Raw genomic sequence first — 21617 nt, forward strand, 5'->3', positions numbered from 1 at the left:
ATCTGCGAACTGATCACAGGCCATTCTCCTTACAGGAGCTTTTGTGGAGGGAACTACTCACAGATAAAGTGGTAACAATATTTAACATGCTTAACATGTGCCCCGTTAAAGCGGAGCATTGTCCATTGTCCATATATTAACCCCATTGGATACTATTATTGTCCCCTTTTGTGAGTAAGGAAAACTGACAACAGATAGGATGCATAATTCACTTAAAGTTTGCCACACAGGAATACCTCTCAGGGTAAGGATTTAAACTCTGGCCACTTGAATTTTTTTGTAGCCATTGGTGACTTTGTTGTGCATATGTATCCCTGTGCATTTATGAAAGCATTTGACAGTGTCTGGTTTGTAACTTAACTCAGTTCTTGGTAAACAGCAGTCATGACCCCTGGGGGAAAGGCCAACCCTCACTTGGTTACAGAGAGAGCTGACACTCAACCTCTATTCCCTTGTGATCATTTTGCATTGATCTGTGTATTTGACATTGCCTTAAACACACAGACATGCAGCTCACAGAACAGGTGTGCATGGATGCTGTAGAAATCTTAATTGTGCATGTGTTATGCTGGTCATTTTCTGTTGATATTATCATGGACAATGGTCCCCATTTGAACAGTGGGGGAGAGTTGTAAAAGCACCTAACGTTTAATAGATGATTTTTGTTAAAGATTTATTTATTTATTTTATGTGTATGAGTACACTGTAGCTGTACAGATAGTCATGAGTCATCATGTGGCTGCTGGGAATTGAACTCAGGACAGCCCTGCTCGCTTTGGCCCTGCTTGCTCCGGCATAATACTCTGTAGTTGTCTTCAGACACACCAGAAGAGGGTGTCCAGTCTCATTACGGGTGGTTGTGAGCCATCATGTAGTTGCTGGGATCTGAACTCAGGACCTTCAGAAGAGCAGTCAGTGCTCTTACCCTCTGAGCCATCTCACCAGCCCCAATAGATGATTATTATATAGTAGGACTTATCACTCTTTTAGGCCCCGGTTATTAATCTGGATGTCATAACATTGCAGAACACAAAGAATATTCCTGTATCCAGGTGTGAACATAGACAATATAATACAAAAATGCATGCACCTGCCTCTTTTCATAGCCGCACTCTTACAGGTTAAAGCAAAAACAATGCAGAGAACGGATAATCAAATGGATATCGCTTAGTAAACTCTGCAATACAGCAGTTACTGTATGGATGTCTTTGCTCATAATGGAATCTCTTCCTTTGGCCCATAGAGTAATTTCCCACCAAATAAACATGTTTGCTGTTACACTAAAAGCCTACAGTAATGCTTGAGTGGCCTCTTTTAGCATAAGAAGACTTTAACATTCACGAACCAGAGACTGATACTCACAGTTCATCCTACCTCAGCATTCTGAAGACACTGTGCAGTTACGTCTGCTAGTACAGTGATTGTTCCTGATAGGTAGACAGCTTACTAAACTTTGCCAAACAAACCTTTAAGCATAATGTGTCCATTCCTGTGTAGAGTTTCCTTCTCTTAAAAAAAAAAAAAAAAAAAAAAAAAGTTTATAGGCAAGAAGCACTGAGGTCACAACCTTAGGGGACACCTTTAGTTTCTACGGTATGAACCTCAGTGTGTTCATACAGACTATGTATCCTTGGGCTCCACCCCAGATCTTCATCATGATAACATAAGCAAATGAGCCCCGAGGACCAAGCGTGCAACTGGCATGTGGACGTGCAAGGTTTACAGTGCTTTATTTGGGACAGTTGAGTCACTTTGTATGAGCTAACTTAGGAGGACAGGACCCCTTGGGGAGCACAGAAACACAGGCCAACCTAAGCTCACCATGGAGTAGCCTGTCCCACTCGTGGGGGAAGGGCGACAGAGACATGATAGTGGTGTTAGCAATCCAGGACAGAGGGAGGTCCTGACTGAGTGAAAGATTGCTTCTGCACAGATGCATGGAAGCCTGTGCTTTGGGTATCAGGCCTTCATGAGCAGAGCCCAGATCTGAGGTTACCTGCCTACAGCGCTGCTTGCCTGTAGGGCCGTGTGTGCTTGGCCTCATTTACTAAGCAGCATGCCATTAGCTACTTCTAAGTGTACTGCTAAACCCATAAATACACAGGGCAGGTCCTTTATCCATCATCCATAGTAATTTTTGAGGGGAGTGGGGAAATGAGTCATTGACCCCAAACTGTATATTCTTCACTGGAATATTTCCCCTGTTCTACACTCTCAGTTTTCTTACCAGGATCTAACAAATTAAGTTTAATTATTATGGGACTTTCCACAGACCCACCAGCAGTACAAATAAGAGATTAAGAATTCTAATACCGTTTAAAGCGTAGGCTTTTGGCTGGGGCAATTTTCCAGCTACCTTTTAAACGTAACCCAATTATTCTAGCTTATGATCTGCCATGTGGGTAACTCTATACCCCTCTGCTCTCCTCTGGTCCCTATCTGTCCCCTTCAATGTCTGCTTTAGGTCTGCCATGTCTGCTTTCCTCCTCTTCATTATTCTCTCTGCCAGGAAGTTCCACCCCTGTACTTCCTGTGCCAGCTATTGGCTGTCAGATCTTTATTACTAACGATTATCAGTGAGAGGACATCTGTAACACCTCTTAGATTGCCTTTCAGCAGATGAGGAAGGGCAAACATTAACAAAATAGAAAGCCCAGTGATGGGCCATAGAAATGACAATAATCCTACCAGCACTTAGCTCTCTGCCTATACAGAATTAACAATTGAAAATACAAGAGACACACCTTCATACAATTTGATGCTGTACACAAATGTGTCATTGAGTGCCTCTGCCTTCCTATTGGTTTGGGGTTGATCTGCTTCCTGCGGGTGTAACAAGCAACTAGGAAGAGTCCAGAACTTCTGGAGGATTTTCAGGTGCCTGAAGCCATTACTGGGACTCCTTTCTTACCGAGGCATCTATCTGGCTTTCCCTGGAAACGTGGTAGCCTCTCTAAACAGCACAGAAGGTCTGACGTTCTCTATTTTGCTTTTGGTCAGCTGCAAATGTGGTGATCCTTAGGAGGGCAGTCGTGGGGATGTGTGCACATCTAGAAGGGTTGACACTTTGCCCCAAAGATACTGATTTCCTCTTAATTCACGAGGGGGCTGAAATGGCTGCTTTCTGGGTATAGATCATTTGTGTCGTCTTAGGCTGTGCTTGATACTGTGGTGAACACGTGTTTATGACGGTCTTGGGTCCTTAGAGCTGAAGGTTTCAGAAGGTCCCTGCAGGTCCCAGCCTTCAAATGAGCCTGCCAGTGAGACTGTTGCTGCTACATCTGACTCAAGCCTCATATCCCAGGTGCCTGAGTTCACGTTGAACAACAGGAATAAAGTTCCCACTTGCTCCTAGTAAACACTGTATCAATTAAATGAACCTGGGGCCTTTGACCAGGATGGCTTTGTCCTCAGTGTAATTTAAAGACAGACAGGTGTTTATCAGTTGCTGTTATTTCTTGTTTCTAGTCATACATGAAGGGAACAGAACTCCTGGGTAGTCTGTTGCTAACTCAGCCACAGTATAGCATCATTTTCCCCCTTCTATCTTAGAGGGAAACATGTAAACCAGCTGGTGGGTAGAGATTGTGCATGCCTAGGTTCTTGCCCACCCCCCCCCTCCAAGAACAGAGTGGGCAGGCAGCCAACACTATCAGAAGGAAGCACTTTATTCAGAATTAACAACATTTTTGTTTGTTTGTTTTGTTTGGAGGTAGGGTTTCTCTGTGTAGCCCTGGCTGTCCTGAAACTCACTCTGTAGACCAGGCTGGCCTCAAACTCAGAGATCACCTGCCTCTTCCTCCAGAGGGCTGGGTGTCTTAGTCAGGGTTTCTATTCCTGCACAATCATATCATGACCATGAAGCAAGTTGGGGAGGAAAGGGTTTATTTAGCTTACTTCCACATGGCTGTTGATCACCAGAGGAAGTCAGGACTGGAACTCAAGCAGGTCAGGAAGCAGGAGCTGACGCAGAGGCCATGGAGGGATGTTCCTTACTGGCTTGCTTCTCCTGGCTTGCTCAGCCTGCTCTCTTATAGAACCCAAGACTTCCAGCCCAGGGATGGAACCACCCACAAGGGGTCCTACCCCCTTGATCACTAATTGAGAAAGTGCTCCACAGCTGGATCTCATGGAGGTACTTCCCCAACTGAAATTCCCTTCTCTATGATAACTCCAGCCTGTGTCAAGTTGACACACAAAACCAGCCAGTACACTGCGTTTAAAAGCATGCCTCACCACACCTGACTTATTAACAACTTTTAAACAGCCACAAGAGATTTAGATGAAAGCAAGTTTGACCTTTCCATAAGCAGCAGGAACAGTGGGATGCTGCTCCAGAGCCATGATATAGTTCTGCTAAGAGTCATAGCTAAAAGTTCTCAGCGGCTTTGGGGTGTCAACTAAGAGCAGTCCTTTGCAGAGCAAATTTGCCGGGCAACATAGGAGTAGTAGGAGTTGGTTTCCTGCCTCTTGCAAGTATTGAAGCATAGAATCTCAGGGCTCCGGGGGTGGAGGCAGAAATGAATCACCCTGCTAGCCGTAACTGGCTACTGGAGAAGGAGCAAGCTCCCTGACAGGCTGAAAGCCTCAGGCAGGCATGCAGAGATGAGTCCTTCTGAGGACCAGCTTGGCCTTGATTGGGTATATATCTCTTAACTAAATTCAACCAATCAGGAAAGAACTGTCAAAAAGTTAGCATCCATTCTGCTTGCTCTGACAGTCTTTGCAGGCTGTAGTGCACTGCTTTTTATCGTTGTACCCTCCAGGGTCCCTCCATGTCAAAAACAGGCCTTTCCGTCCTGCAGCTGTTTTTGATGCTGTTGTTGTTTGCTTTGTTTTCTAAGATTTATTTACTTATTTTATGTATGTGAGTACACTGTCGATGTCTTCCGACACACCAGAAGAGGGTGTCAGATCCCATTACAGGTGGTTGTGAGCCACCATGTGGTTGCTAGGAATTGAACTCAGGACCTCTGGAAGAGCAGTCAATGAGTGAGTGCTCTTAACCATTGAGCCATCTCTCCAGCCCCACTCCCCCCTTTTAATCTCCTTATACCCTTTTCCCTTGGAGCTGAGTTTCCCTTCTTAAAGAGAACCCCATCCCATGTGGGAAGCTCCACATTGGGGAATCTTCCTCCCCCACCATCACTAGGAGCCTCATTTTCCAGTTCTTCATCTACATCCCAGGGTAAATCTGACCAGGGAGACACACCCACCCTCAGAAGCTGTTCAAGGTGGTGAAGGAGAAAAGCCATCGTTCTCTGGTGCCAGCTGTGGTCAGTGAGCCAGATCCTGGCTTCCTGGAGGCCTTCTGGGAAAACCCCGTTGGAGCAGTTGGAGCTCATCAGCAGCTCTGACAGCCCTTGAGGTCTTTGTCTTTCTAGTGGTTAGTCCTTCTAGTGGTTGAGTAAGCCTCAGTTCCCCCTAGCAACTTTAGGGACAGAGCCCAATGATAGAGCAGTCTTTGGGATTGCTTGTGCACACACACAAAGTTATTTAAAGTATCTAGACTCAAATCTGAGGTCAGCTTGGGCTTACCACCATAACTTCAGCATCTGGATTGTTGTGAGATTGAGCCCAGCGTAGGTAAAGCCAGTCTAGGCTCATATTCAAAAAATAAACACACAAAATTAAAAGTACTTAAAAAAATCTAGAGTGTCTCTTTTTTAAAAGGTAATCCTTACTGATACAGAGGCAAGGAGTTCATTTTCTCCTCCTTTCCTTCCTTCTAATTCTAAAGGGCTATTGGTCAACAAGGAAGCCCTGGCTGAATACAGTAGCTCATGTTTCAATGTGGCATAACACGAATGAAGGCTCCACCTTCATTCACATGGATTCAGGAGATGGAATGCTGGTCACGGGTGCATCAGATATACTTTCAACTGCAACACCTAAAAGGTTGTTCTCCCCCTCAGGGAAATCTGGGTCTTTTGAAAGGAAATAAATAAAATGTTCCTTTCTTTCCAAAACCTGCGGCTTGATGAAGAAATGCTCAGTAGGTGGCCTTACTGGGCAGGTGCTCAAGTCTTCCACTGTCCTGAATTGCTCTGATGTGTTGTCCTGCAAGACCAGATTGCCACTGTATACCTGGGGTGCAGGAGGAGGTGGGGCTGTGAGCAAAAGCTCTAATGTTTGCGTGCCTGCTGTTTCTGCACATTCACGAGGTATTTCGAACATGAAAGTCATGGCCATGGATAACTACTTAAATGAGCACCTGTCAGTTGAAAAACATTGGGTTTCAAACAAGAGGAAATACTGTTAAGCTGACCTGAGTTATAAGGAATCCTAGCTCAGTGATTCCATCCACCTAGGGTCCTCTCTGCTCAGTTCTGCTATCCTGTCCTGTCCTGTCCTGGTACCAGTTCTGTTCTGAGGGCATTTCTATTTAAACAGGATTGCTGCAGTTTCCCAGTCACAGGCCATCAATGAGTGCTAAGGGAGCACGACCTCTGATATTTGTTTCTCAAAAATAAGGACAACTTTTTTGTGAGTCCCACACTTCATTTTGCTGTTCATAAGAACATGCCCCATTGGCCAGAGTATGTGAAAGGCTTACCACTAAACCTATCATGAGAAAGAACTGGTGAACACTGGTTCAGTTCTGCCAGAATTTAAGCCTGGCCCTTGAGCTATAACCTCACTCTTGTGTCGTGGTGATATGGGATGGATGTATGATACTAGGGTTTTTATCACTAAGAAATAAGGAAGGGGGCTAGAGAGATGGTTCCATGGCTAAGAGGACTTGTTGCTCTTGCAGAGTGCCTGCATTCAATTCCCAGCACCTACATGGTAACAAACAACCATCCACCAGTCCAGCCCCAGGAGATCCAACAGGCTCGTTTGTGGTTCCTTCATTCAGTAGAAAAAAAGGAAAGGTAGTTAGTAAATGGAAAAATATTTATTAAGTTCAAGACACACTTCAGTGTGCTGTGTATGAGGACACTGAAAACCTACAGTAATACTTAGAGCAGTCTCCTTTAGCATAAGACTTAACATTCACAAATCAGAGTGTTTCCCCTGTTCTACACCCTCAGTTTTCTTACCTGCTTGTAGTAGATTAAGTTTGATGTTGTATACAAGTGTGTCTTTGGGGGTCTCTGCATTCCTAGTGCCTTGGTGTTGATGCACACAACTCATCGCGCATTAGAATTCTGGAGACACGGTGCAGTTGTGTTAGTCAGTACAGTGATTTTATTTTCCCACTGAACTTTGCTAAACCTCAAGCACTAAAGTATTCATTTCTGTGTGTGGCTTCCTTCTCAAAAGAGGAAATGCTCATATAGGCAAGAAGCACCGAGGTCACAACCCCAGGGGACAACTTTAGTCTGTTTGACTCTACAGTATGAGCCTCAGTGTTTTCATCCAGACTGAGTTATCACTGGGCTCCATCCCAGGTCCCCAGCATGCTAAGATGAGCTACTGAGCCCTGAAGACACATGTCACAGCTTCCACTTTCAAACAGTCACAAGTAACATAAAATAGTGATTATGTACATTGGTTTCTTAGGAGACTGATCAGAAAAAGAGGTTAGTAACTGTAACAGGAAGCTAGGAGGGATTCTGGGACCTGCTAGAGTTCTGTTGCTCTTGGCAACCACAGGTCTCTAGAGAGTCTCTGCAGGGCTCTCACCTTATTCTGCATTTACCACTGGTGCCACCACCTTCCCTTGGCAGCACAGGTTGTGACTAAAGCTTTGGGGGACAGTCAAGATCTAAGCCATAACACTGTGTAAATTTGTGTCCAGTTCCTTTCAGAATTCCCCCCTCACTACCACAGAAGCTGGGGGGTGGGCATAGCCAAGCAGCTTAGTGCTGTACAGAGAATGCAGAAATGGAATTCTTTAGCCTGGTGGTCTTTAGACTTCAAAATTGCCGGGCAATCAGCAAATATTACTAACATCAGTAACAATCCGAAGAGACCTTCCTGCAGGGTGTAAGCCTAGGAGAGATGGGTTCAGATCTGGGAGTCCCTGGGATGAGCTGACCCAATATTTTCTAGACATTATTAGACTTTCAGCAAAAAACAAATAAGAAGCAAAACAGTGGTAATTATTAGGTAAGTGTTAGGGAAATTTCACATTAAATAAGCTTGTTTACTTCAGGACCTCATTAAGCTCTTAATACATTGTGATAAGTTGTGGCCTTTCAAGGGTATTATATTCATGATTTCCTGAACACATCTTGCTAGAGGACACAGAATGGAATATGAAGGGCGGAGGCCTGAGATAACTCCTCAGAGAAGGGTGCTGCCTGTGCAACATGGGGACCTGAGTTCAAATCCCCAGCACCTATGTAAGGAGCTGGGCGTTTTACAACCTCAACCCTACATTGTCTGCAACCACAGTAATGTAGGAAGGTCTGGAAATGGAGACAAAAGTATTGAGGTGTACAGGTCATTAACCTAGCTCTGGGGTCACTGAGAGAACAGGGTGTCTCAAAGAAGTAAGATGAAGAGTGATAGATCAGGCTATCACATCCTCCTTTGGCTTCTACACACACATCAAATATGCACCTGGACACACAGACATTCACACACACCACACACTCGCTGCCACCACTGGCACCAGAATAAGATAAGAGTAGTTATGGCAGAAACGTCATTGGGAATGCTGCCCATCTGTTTCACTTTTAGCCAGGTCTCTTGGCTAAAGGGAGGTATCAAGGTTTATCTTAAGATCTCTTGGGAAACAGGCAGGATAGTTGAAAATAACACAAAGTCATTGCTTGTTTAGAGACACTCAGGGAACCACAGAGGCAGGAAGCAGTCATTTCTTTAGGAGCAAGGCCTTGCCCTGGAGCCCAGTAAGAGCAAATGCCAAAGACGAAGGACGGCCTGGCCGACCTGTGATGTGCCAGGTAAGGGGGATAGACACAGAACCTTGCCTTGCTGTTCTGTCTCCCACTGAGGTTACCTCTGGGCCAAACCTATGGAAGACTAGAGAAGACAGGGTGCCAGAATGCACACAGCCTGAGCCCAGAGTCATCAGGGAGGGGAAGGCCGATGTTTCTATGGGGAACTGCAGAAGAGTGAACACAACCTCACATCACAACTATTTTCTTTTCTTTTCTTTTTCTTTTTTTTTTTTCTGAGACAGGATTTCTCTGTATAGCCCTGGCTATCCTGGAACTCACTCTGTAGACCAGGCTGGCCTTGAACTCAGAAATCCGCCTGCCTCTGCCTCCCAAGTTCTGGAATTAAAGGCATGCATCACCACTGCCTGGCTTCCCCATGCACCAGTATACAAATATGTTACATGTATACACACACACACACACACACACACACACACACACACACACACACGAGAAAGAGAGAAAGAGAGAGAGAGAGAGAGAGGGAGAGAGACTTTATATAAAGAAAAATAAACAAAAGTAAAAAGAAGATAAAAACCAAAAACAGAGCACGTGGGGTTCAAAGCCACGTACAGGAATCCTAGGGTCTTCAGCTCACTGGATCTGCAAGGTCAGTTTGTAATTACATGGCAACTGGTGTTAGTTAGCCCTTGCCTCTGGCTTTCACAAGTGAGCAGGGGCCTTTGAGAAGCTTGGTGATGAGCGGTGTTGTCACTCTTCCGGTGTGGGATAGAGGCTGGGCTATGCATTTTCTATTGAGTGTTTAACATAGCAGATGACAGGCATGGCCTGATCAATAGAAGAATGTCTGTGGGTTCCTCAACTCATTTTTGATGTCATGGACTCTGAGTCCAAATGTTATGCAACTGCTGTGAAGTAGAGATGCATGGAAAGGCATGTGTGGCCATGAGATTGAAAGGAACTATCCTCACTTCTGGACACTGAATCTCCCTTCACTTTATGTGAGAAAAAGTCTACAGGAAACTTATGAGCTAAGTCGCATCTGCCGCCTGAGGTGTGGGTTGGTCAAGTTTTCAAGCTACGGAGTACAAGAGGTCCCGTGAGTGTCATTCTTGCATAATGATCTCCATGTATAAATAATGCAAGAGTCACCTAGTAATAAAACTAAACATCTTCATTGAGAGGCTGGCGAATTAGTTTCCTATTTCCACATAACAGACAGTGACACAATACCAATTGCTATTGTCTCATGGCATCCTGGGTCATGCTCAGAAGATATTGGCCATTGGCAGCCTCGTCTAGAGACTCGATTGGATGTGCTGTTGCCAGAAGAATTATGAAAGGCCAGAATCTCCTTTTGAAAGACTAGGTCAGATACAGCTAAGGATAAACTTTTTCTTATTTGTTCAAAAGTCAATTGATTAAGGACATTAATTATGAGGCTGGAGAGATGGCTCAGTGGTTAAGGGCACTGATTGCTCTTCCAGAGACCCTGAGTTCAATTCCCAGCAACCATATGGGGGCTCACAACCATCTGTAATGGGATTTGATGCCTTCTTCTGGTGTGTCTGAGGAGAGCAATGGTGTACTCGTATACATAAAATAAATAAGTAAATCTTTTTTAAAAAGGACATCAATTACATCCATAAAACTCTTCACATCTTTCCTGTAAAACAATATGATCGCCTTTGCCATAATTCTCAGTGAGAAGCAAATGAGATTTTTACCCTGCATACACCTAATGAGGGGATTATGATGGGATGCATGAGGTCATCCTGGGTGTGTCTGCTACAGATGGGGGCATATCTATCCAAAAACACAAGGGAATTAATGCACCAGCATTCGGGAATTAGCAGAGGTTACATGACTAAATGTATAAGTAACAATCCAGAAAGAACCCCGTGGCTAGATCCTGCTCAGGTCCACAACATCCTAGATGTTCAACCAAGACACTGTGGCCAACTCAGAAGTGGAAGTGTAGAAGCATCATTAGTTCCGGGTAAGTGAGGCAGAGACAAGAATGATGGGCACAGAGACTCGGGAGCTGCAGAAGCTCCCTGCAGCCCTGCTCCTGGCTGGTGCTGTGGATCCAGTCCCTTCTAGCTTACTCATCCTGGCAAATGTGGACCATACTGTCAATGCCAGTGGGGGCTAACAAGCAGTCTCAGGGGAAAAAGGGTGTATATGAGGTTTGCCAGTCCCTAATGTTTGACTTTGAGTTTGTGAGAATGTATTATACTATTTCCCTAGTTTCCTTTTCTGAAAATTACGGAGTGTGGGGGGAAGGCTGTGGTGGGGTGTCAAAAGAATTTTCAAGAAACAAACAGTTCTGTAGTTTACCAACACAGAATTCGTTCACTGCGGAATCCCTAATGAGGTAGCTCTGCAGAAACACCTGTGGCAGGAATCAGGGTGACGGATCCATAGAGAGGACAAATGTCACCTCTTGGGTGGAAAAGCCTGGCTCCAACCGCACCCCTACATTCCACACACTGTCTATTCTCAAAGGAAAAAAAAAGGTGAGGTGAAGTGAAGAAGCTGAAGGAAATTCCAAAACGGTCAAAATCTTACATCTCTATGACCAGGGCTGGTTCCTGTGGAGCACAGGAGTGGACCCAGACTGGGCAGGGGTGGCCTAGGGACCCCTTGGAGAGAAGGCGAAGCATCTGAGAGGCAGAGCCGACCTGTTTTAAAGGTTTCCCAGTGCAGTTGCTCATTTTTGTTCCGAATAATTTTCTTTATGGCAAAAGTGAGTATTTTCCAAATAATCACCAAGAAACAAAGATCCCCCTCCCAATGTTTTTTTTTTTTTCTATATCTTATAACAAGTCAGTCTGGATGCATGTGCTCTAGTTAGTTAGTATGATGTTCTCATTAGAAAAAAAAGAAGTCATCATTAGGAAAAAAAAAATCAAGCAAATCTAAATTATTAGACTTTGCCACAATACTTGCCACATAGTAACAAGGCCATTTATTAACTAATTCACTTATAAGGTGGAACCAAACTCTGGCTAAGATTTTAAAATCATAACAAACTCAATTAATGTCAGCAGTTACTATTGATGCCTGATTTTATGGACACATTGTCAAGAAATCTCGAGAGGAATTTATGTTGAGTACTTTAGTATTGAGAAAAAAAAAATCCAAAGTTAACTACTGGCCTATGTAATATGATACAAATTTTAAGATTTACCAACCAAAATTACTGTTTTTCTTGTTCATTCTATAAAGCATGGCAGATATCCTGTCAAACTAGTAATTTCACTTGACTCCCTGTCTACCAAGACTTTCTAGAAACATGACAATTCCTCATCTTAATGATTTTTTTCATGTAGTCCTCTTCCATTTTAATTTTTTTTTTTTTTACAAAAATGCAGCCGCAAGGATGGAGGTAGATGATCAGTCAGTCACATCCGGGGAGATACAGCAATTAACGTATTGCGCTGTTGCCCCGGCAGCTGCAATTTTAGAGATGAAAGCTTCATTGCCCCCCCCATCTACAATGCCAATTTCATCCAAGCTGTTGTGTTGAGTGCTACATGCACTTAAAAATTACATGTTTAAACTAATCGGGAGCAAAGGGGATGTAAACCCCTCATCCCGATAACGTGGGTGGACTATAAATCTGTGGAGCCTTTTTACCATCGAAAACTAGGTCTGGTTGAAACATTTTGTTTCTAGAAGTCTGTCAGACAAACACAAAGGTATAGATGCAAAATATTCACTGCAGGGGCTTAAGGAGGCAAAGTCTAATAATTTAGAGTAAATAGCAGCCGAAATATCCTCACCTTGGCATTTCTGTCCAAGCTAGCTCAAGAAGAAAGCCCACATTAATTGGTACGCTCAAAGAAACAGGCACTTAGAGCAATTAAGTCAGATGCAGGAAAACAGCCCTGCCTTGAAAAGCTGACAGCGGGACCCGGGCACAATATCCGTAATGAGTGGCTGAGGATGTTAATGGATGGAGGCTTGGAGACTAATGGACAATTAATGTAAAACAGATGACTTCCCTCGGAGAGGACGGTCTTTTGAAAGGCGCTTCACCTGCTGCTCAAACAAATGCAGCTAAAATGAAATGGAAAGAGAAATGAGGACTCACTGAAGTGAGCTGCAGCCAGCGTTTGTGTCCCTGCTTTCTCCTTGAATATTTGCAGAATCTAGGTCAAAGATTTAACGGCTCTTTGCAACAGGGGGTGGGGTGGCGGGGGTGGGGGTGGTGCTTCCTGTCATTTTGGACTTCCTGCCATAAGGATGGCCTGAGATGAAGGGTTGCTGTGGCAAGCCTTCCCAGGAGAGGCTCTGGGGCCTCTCCTGTGTCCAGGGAGAAGAAGACAATGCATGCCCTGGTGCTGCACGGCAGTTTAGAATGACAGACGCCAAGTGTCTCGGATGTATGCACAGCTGTAGAGAGAGCAGTGGGTCTCAACCTTTCTAATGCTGTGCCTCTTGAATACAGTTGTGGTGACCTTCCAAGCATAAATTTATTTCATTGCTACTTTATACCTGTAATTTTGCTACTCTTATAAATCCTAATATAAATATCTGCTATACAGGATGCCATACGCAGCCCCTGTTGCAAAGTTTCCTCAGAGTGAAGGTATGAGAAGGTCTTTCAACTAGCAAGGGGGTCGTGACCCACAGGCTGAGAACCACTGCTGTAGAGGGGCTCTTGGAGATTGGAGAGCCAGGATTCTTTTCCAGTGCTCATTAAAGTAGGACCGAGTCATTCATACTTGAGCTTTATAGTCCTGGATAGGCGTGTCCCAATGACAGGTTAAGCACCAAAACCATAGAGTGAAAGCAGATGTCTGGGAAGAGCCATCCCTTTCCCCTAGGGGAAAGTGCTACAGGGACATGTGGGTTTCTTGTATCCCTGAAGCCTGCCTAGCCCTGCCCAAGGCTTGGTGCCTGAGGCTTGGTGCCAACTGGACTGAGCCTGAGTCCCAGAGACAGCAACTAGCTGCCATCCAAAAAAAAAAAAAAAAAAAAAAAAAAAAAAAAAAAAAAGAGATGATGAGCCAAGCAGGCCTGGAAAGAACTGTAACTCCTAGAGACAAGGTAATCCTTGACAGTTTTCTGCTTCCCAAAACTTGGTGTCCAACTCTACGGACACAATGCTATGACACTATCTAAGTCACTGGGCACTGCACACTGTGCGTGACCATTTTCACTCCAAAGGTATTGCTAATTTTTTTCACTTATGGTCCCCCATGTTTTCTTCTATTTACTCAAAACAGTGTATCTGGGCCAGCAAGTCTAGGAAAGCAGTCTGCATGCTAATGAACACCCTTGAGCAGTGGCCTGGATACCCCAGAAGTCTTTGCACTTGTAGAAAACAGGAAAATGATTCTCAGCTCACAGTTGTTTCCAGCTAACAGAGTTCTTGTGAGAAAAAGTCAAGTGGAGAAAACAAAATGTCAGCTACGTCGCAAGTATTCACATATACAGCAGCATTGGAGAGAGGGCTCAGGGCTGGAGAGAGAGCTCAGGGCTGGAGAGAGAGCTAAGAGTCTTACAGAAGACTCAAATTGAATGTCCAGCACCCACCTTGTATGGCTTATAGTTGCTTAAAACTCCAGCTTCAGGGCATCTAACACTTCTGGCCTCCTAGGGTACCTAGACTTAAATGCACAAACTCATACTTCTCACACACACACACACACACACACACACACACACAATTTAAAAATAATAGAAAGTAATTCTTTAAAAACTATATAAACAGCAGAATGTGTGGGGGAAGTAGAAACCTGTGAGAATCAACAGGACAATGTCTCAAGTATCGCATCTTCCAGCTCCGCAATACTGCACAGAAATTATATGTGACCATGAGAATATTAGACAAAGTAAGTGTGTCCTACACTGCCTGGCTTCAGTCTCCATGTTCCCACTCACCAGAGGATCACTGGGCAGGAAGAAATCTGTACAACCAGTGAATTATAAATCCTGCCTGGCCCACTTAAGGCAACATGAAGCTGTGGCCAGAATATACTTGGTCTGAAGACACAAATATCAATAGGAGTGGAGATTGTGACTTGGTGTGGTGTGGTGTGGTGTGTGTGTGTGTGTGTGATGTATGGTATGTGAGTATGTGTATGTGTGATGGCTGTGTGAGTGTGTATATGTGTGTGTGAGTATGTGTGAGTGTATGTGTGAAAGAGTATGTGTATAAGTGTGTGTGTGTGTGAGTGTGTGTCTATGCTTGTATGTGCATATGTGTGGTATGTGTGTGTGTATGTGTGTGTGGAGTGTGTATGATGTGTATAGTATGTGATGTGTATATATATGTGAGTGTATGGTGTGCTTGTGTTTATATGGCATGTAAGATGTGTGTGTATGGTGTGTGGTATGGGGGCGTACATGTGATTGTGTGGTGTGTGTGTGTGTATGGTATGTGGGGTGTGTGTATGTATGGGATATGTGTAGTGTGTATGGTGTGTGTGTGGTGTGTATGTGGTATATATGGTTTGTGTGTGTGTGTATACAGTGTGTGAGAGGTGTGTGTTGGGGGGAAGGCTGTGGGGTGTATTAGTTACTCTGACCAAATGACCAAATGCACTGTATAAACAGCGTAAGGGAGGAAGGATTTCTGTGGCTTACAGTTCCAGGGGATTCAGCCCATAGTTATTTGAGCACATAGTTATTGCCTGTGGGAAGAATCCTAGTGATGAGAGCACATGGTAGAGAAACATCTCCATTTCACTTCACTTCCTAGGACACAGTACGCAGGGGAAGGAGGAAGAAAGAGAGAAATGAGACCTGAGGAAACTATAAGCACATGAGCTGGGACCAACCATTCAGCACATGAACCTGTGAAGTGCATGTTCAAACTGTGTGTGACAAACCAGAAACCTGATAGTGGGGGTTGTGTCTGCTCCAAATTGGGTAGGAAAGAAATACCTGATTTTGCTCAGATCATATGAAATCTTTCTCCCAACTCTGTGCCATTGAATTAGGCAGAAATTGAATCCTAGTTGTCACCGATCCTCCTCCCTAGGTGGACATAAAATCTGGAAGTCTTATACGTTACCTAGAATAAAGTGGGTCACAGGCAAAACACCCATAGACACAAAAATAATTATAATTGTAAAAGTATTAAGTGCGGGAGAGATAATAGACAGAAAACAAAACCAGCTGTTACTCAGCACCATGGGGATAAACAGTTACCTTTGCCCTTTTCATAAGACACTGAGGGAAACCCAGTCTGGGTGTGCGAAGGATAAAGGGAACCCCAAGAACTTTGGAGCTCCATTCTTCACCTCACCTGTGAATCCTTACATCTATGTTCCAGTTGTAAGAGTCCAGGAGTATTCATCCCAGGAAAGAACATGCCAAGAAATAAAGGCCAATGTACAGACATGGAATATGTGGGCACCCTGGGATATGAATTGGGTAACCCCATACAAGGACCTTCATACTGAACAAGCTAAAAACAGCACAGAACAGAATTTCAGAGCACCAAGGTCTCCCGTTTTAAGAAAATGCAATACCTTCCCAAATTACACAACACAAATACTGATTTGTGCCAAAGTTGTCCTAGCTCAACTTTGCCCTAAAGGTTTGATTCATGAAGAAGTAGACAGTTGTCGTGTCCATTTTTAAACCTAACTGAATGTCATGTTTCCTAATGTGTCCCATTATCCCAGATATTGCTAATATTTTGAACCTGAAATCTTCCAAGTGGCTTCTTTTCTAAGTCATTTTGAGAATGTAGAATTAAGTACATAATTATATGACTGAGAAATACTTTTTTATTTTGTCATATTCTTTAAAATTTATAAAATATTGTAATGAGTATTATAAAAATGTTTGATATAAAACAACAATCAATTGAACAGTCTTATAGAGATGCTTGTCTACAGCAATACTGAAAATACATGTTTTTCTTAATATAAATTTTAAATAACTCCAAACATATTAACTGTATATTTTAAAATAATACATCACTACTAGTATTTTTAAAATGAATATAAATAGATAAAGTCTTATTGTTTGTTTGTTTTGTTTTTAGTAGAGCTTAAAATCTTGGCTCCTACTGTGATACAAGCCCCAAATAAGAACAATTTTTAGACATTGGATTTCATTGTAATAAGGCTATACTTCGATGACCCTCACATCACCAAAGGATTTTACTTCTGTAGTAGCTAAGCTAAGAGTTGACAGTTCTGCTGCCCCAAGGAATGAATTGTAGGCACAATTTTTGGATACAGATTTTCTGCTATGGTCAAAGCTGTTTGACTTGAGTGATTTTCTTCATTCTCAGCCCACAGAGAACAGGTTACATTCATTTAAGAAACGGTGTGTGTATTAAGATGGTCTATCCATGAAATCATTCACCAACTGTTTCAATGAATAATGGTGCATCTTGGAGGGTGGCACAGACATTAGGTGAGGGTAAGGATCTGGTTCATTGGCTGTGATGAAAAGCATTCATCTCAGAGAAAGAGTAACTTATAAAGTCCTCTTCTTCAAACTTGATATAAGAGCTACAAATGTCAAGCAAAACATTCAGTCTCACTCTTTGTTGTTCTCTTACAAGTCACCTCCCAATTTAATTGTCTATGGTTCTCTTGGCTTTATAAATAATTTTGAAATATATAAGCTGTTCTGAAAACCATAGTATCTTCCAAGTGGCTTCTTTTTTCTAAGTCATTTTGAGAATGTAGAATTAAGTACATAATTATATGACTGAGAAAGACTTTTAAAGCTTGCTCTCAGTATGATTTTAAAAAAAAAAAATAGTGAGGTTTTCTCTTTGGCTTCCTCAGAGGATGATTTCCCGAGTTAGGTGTAACTCAAGAGTGTCTCTGCAGGTCCATTAGTCACCTTTCTAAATGACATGAACTCTTTCAGGCCCCCCAGAGTGCCCACATTTTAGGAATAAATGAACGGATTATACCTCATGCAGCTGTCTTTTTAAACGATATGTATTAACAACCAGCACTGTTGGGCAGTTTGGGGCTTTGGAGATTACAGTCACAATTATTATAAAACAGAAGATTCTCCTTACAGAATAGTAAGAACAAAAATTTTAAACAAAATACAAAATTAGCCTTCAGTTTCACTCGAAGAAATCCAGACTACAGATCAATTTCCACTTTGATCAAGATCACAGTCTGGTTTCTGGGCAACAGAAAGTGGACTCAGGCCTCTGCACTTTTTGGCATCTGTTAATGGTTGCTACCACTAACTCTTTAATTGTTTGCCAGCAGGACTATTCATTACCTCTCGTCACATGATTGCCATCTAGTGGTGACAGTGCTTACTGTCGCTTATTCAATGACAAAGGCCAGAACAGCAACAGACTAAGAATTAATGTCTTTCCAGCTGCTGCTTTTTAAGGTATTTCGTCTATGTTAACTTATTTAGTCCTCGGAATAACATGGTCCAGAAATTTTTATCTATGTAGAAACGTTCCTACAGATGAAGGCATTGGGACAAAAACCATGAAAAATAAAAAATAAAATAAAATTAAAAAAAAAAAAATCACACCACCTTGCTCCTGGGTGCAGTCGCTAGATGGCGCGCTTCCGGGGGGCGCGGGGGGGGGGGGGGGGGGGGGGGGGGGGGGGGGGGGGGGGGGTGGATAACCTCAGCGTCGGTGGAGCGGCTCAGGACTGTGAGGCTGGCTGTGTTCTCTCGGGCAGCAGCAGCAGCCGTTTGTTTGTTTGTTTGGTTGGTTGTTTGGTTGATTTTTGTTTTGTTTTGTTTTGTTTTGTTTGCGTTCCTCAGGCTGCAGTGACTGCCTGGAACAGCCAGTAGGATCGATCCAGTGACACTTCATCCCAGGTGAGGAAAAGGTATGTGGTGTTTTCCACTCACACAGTCAGTGGTAAAAGCACACACTGTGCCTTGAAAGTCATCCAAGCTCACTCAAGATGGACTGAAAACCAAGTCATCACAATGCTGGAAAAGCCGAGGGGCAGGAAGAAACTGGACCCCGTGCATGCCCTACGTGCTCTTTCGAAATAGCTCGTGGCAGTTTCAGACCCCAGTCAACAGATGTCGCTTTACAGATGACGCCAGTTTGAGATTGCTTTTCTGTATTTGGGCCGAAAGTCCTAACGTAAGAGTTTGCCCTTCCTCCGTTCCTTCTTTTCTATTGTCCACGGTCTGCTTGCGCTTACGAAGCCTTTTACGTAAATTAAATGATTTAAAAGCTTTGTATATTTTTTCCCCGATGTAAATACGAGAGTCTCAAGAGCAACAAAGTTTACAACCTAAAGCCATTATTCTTTCACTTAGACAAAAACTGAATAATTCTGGAGCTTGTGAGAGGTCTGTCCAGAGCATATGTGTTCACACAAGACTGGATCCAGTCGCGAGTACTGTAAAAGAATCTGTATACTATGACGACAGTTTTTAAAATGAAGCATAAAACCCACAAACGCAAGACTGTAGCTCTATGAAAGAACACTTGGTGATGTGAGTTAGGCTCTGGGTTCCATCACTAACTGTGCAAACTAAAACAAACTAATTTCAAGTGTAACAGGAAAGAAAACAGTATTTGGAGTTGTAAATTTCAGCTATGGCATGAAAGTGACTTTCTTTTCCTTTGTCCTGTTCTTAATTTTCTATCCTTTCTGTAAACATGCTATATGATAAAATAAGATGACATTCATTTTGCTTTCTAATCTGACACTTCTATGGTTAAAGCCTAAAACATATCCTCGCTTAATTTTATATTCAAAAGCTACTGTTTTCATCACCTGTCATTTAAGGTAATTAACATTTCTGTAAGCTTCTAAATATCCGAAATGATACAGCCACAGTGAATGGAGACACACACAACACTGTGCATACATACTGGGCTGGACCGTGTTATTTTTAATAAGAAAATTGGAGGAGGCTGGAGACATGGTTCAGCAGTTAGATGATTGCTACTGTCATAGAAGATCAGAGTTCAGTTCCCAACCCCCTATTAGGTGGCTCGAAACTGCATGATCTCCTACTCTAAGGGATCTGACCTCTGGCCTCCATGCTCACAAACACACACGGGGGGGGGGGGGGCAGGGGGAGGAGGAGAGGCTATGCATGCACACATAATTAGAAATAAAATAAAGCTTTAGCCGGGCAGTGGTGGCACACACCTTTAGTCCCAGTACTTGGGAGGCAGAGGCAGACAGATTTCTGAATTCGAGGCCAGCCTGGTCTACAGAGTGAGTTCCAGGACAGCCAGGGCTATACAGGGAAACCCCGTCTCAAAATAAAATAAAATAAAATAAAGCTTTAAAAAATTTAGGAGCTAGCTGAAGAGTCAGCTCAGCAGTTAAGAGGAGTTGCTACACTTACAAAGGACCTGGGTTCAATTCCCAGCACCCACATGACAGCTCAGAACTGTCTATAAGTTACAGATAAATTTTAAGTTATAGACCCTGTAACTTCAATTCTAGGTAATCTTACACTCTTTTCCAGCTTCTGCAGGCATCAGGTAGGTAAGCATTTATGTACATAAAATAAAAATAGATTTTAAAAACTTAATAATGGAGAATATTTGGGCCTTTGTTTGAACTCAGAGTGATTCTTGTGTGGAATTCTCTTTTTTGTTTTGTTTTGTTTTGTTTTGTTTTTTAAGACAAGGTTTCTCTGTGTAGCCCTGGCTGTCCTGGAACTCATTGTGTAGTCCTGGCTAGCCTCAAAGGTCTGCCTGCTTTGCTTTTGTGCTGGGATTAAAGGTATGCACCACCACCACCCAGCTTAAAAAGAATTCACAATGAAATACTAATACCTTCATTCTACATTAATTATATATTCATTTATTTGTAAACCGTGGTATCAATCAAATATATTTTTAAGCATGTACTTTAAGATGCCCTGGGTTCACTTCAAGTTTGTTATTTGTGTGTTTAAAACACAGGCTATTATTCTCTTGTCCTTTGGTTAAATATTTAGCTTAGCATTTTAGTGACTTTTTGTTATTGTTGTTGTTGTTAAGTAACTATTAAGTTTTATTAAATGCATTTCCACAAAACATTTTAAGAAAAAAGTTGAAAATTAGCAATATGATTTATATTTTCCAAGCCAGTGATGGAAAATAAAAGATTAAGGGGATGCTTATTAATTAAAATGTCCATGCACTCAGAAGACAAACTAGAATATTGACAAATGACAGAAGGGAAATTGACTGATGCAGGAGGATGACCATGTGGGGTGTCCTTCCTAAAACCCTGCTATGTGTGTTTATTTCTTCCTCATTTTTCATGAAGAATTATAATTTTTCATAAAAATTACAACTATAATTATAAAGTAAATTAAAATTGTAATTATAGTAATGTAACTAATCTAATTACAACACTTGTCTCTTCCCCTTCTTCCGTCCATACCCTCCCATACACACCTCCTTGCTGCCTTTCACATTCATGGTCTCTTCTTTCAAACCTACCTATCCCGTTCCCAGCTCTCCCCAGTCGCCTTCAGTTCTCTGTGTAGGGGTGAGATCTCCTGGGCTTTTCTCCATCCACATTGGCATATCCATTGGTTCATTCTTGTTGATTTATTCTTATTGCAGTTTTAAAAAACTTATTCTGTGTCCTCTGTGTAAGTCCTTTGTGTAAGTGTGTGGGTGCACACACGTTACAGAGAATGTCAAGTTGAAAGACCGAATTCAGAAATTTGGAAAAAGCATGTTAATGGAGATGCACTAATGTATACTGTATAACCTTTACTTAAAGAAGGCATAGGAAGTCTCTGTAATGAGCCAAGAATGTGGACTGGTCAGTTCCAGGAACTTGTTGACCACAGAGACCCCCTCCAACTAGGGCCCAGAATAAGGAACAGGATAGCGGTCAGCCATTAAGAAGATAG

The 21617-nt window shown here is 42.8% G+C and overlaps 1 long non-coding RNA gene across 1 annotated transcript in view; it reads left to right on the forward strand.

The window, feature by feature from the left end:
- The first annotated feature begins 10652 nt into the window (after nucleotides 1–10652).
- Nucleotides 10653–21617, forward strand: part of LOC116072854 — an 11888-nt gene continuing 923 nt past the window's right edge. Inside the window, exons 1-3 of the long non-coding RNA XR_004111572.1 lie at nucleotides 10653–10812; nucleotides 18023–18155; nucleotides 18546–18602. This is a non-coding gene — a long non-coding RNA (uncharacterized LOC116072854). The remainder of the gene's footprint in view (nucleotides 10813–18022; nucleotides 18156–18545; nucleotides 18603–21617) is intronic.

The sequence above is a fragment of the Mastomys coucha genome, unplaced genomic scaffold (assembly GCF_008632895.1).
Source record: "Mastomys coucha isolate ucsf_1 unplaced genomic scaffold, UCSF_Mcou_1 pScaffold23, whole genome shotgun sequence".
NCBI lineage: Eukaryota > Metazoa > Chordata > Mammalia > Rodentia > Muridae > Mastomys > Mastomys coucha.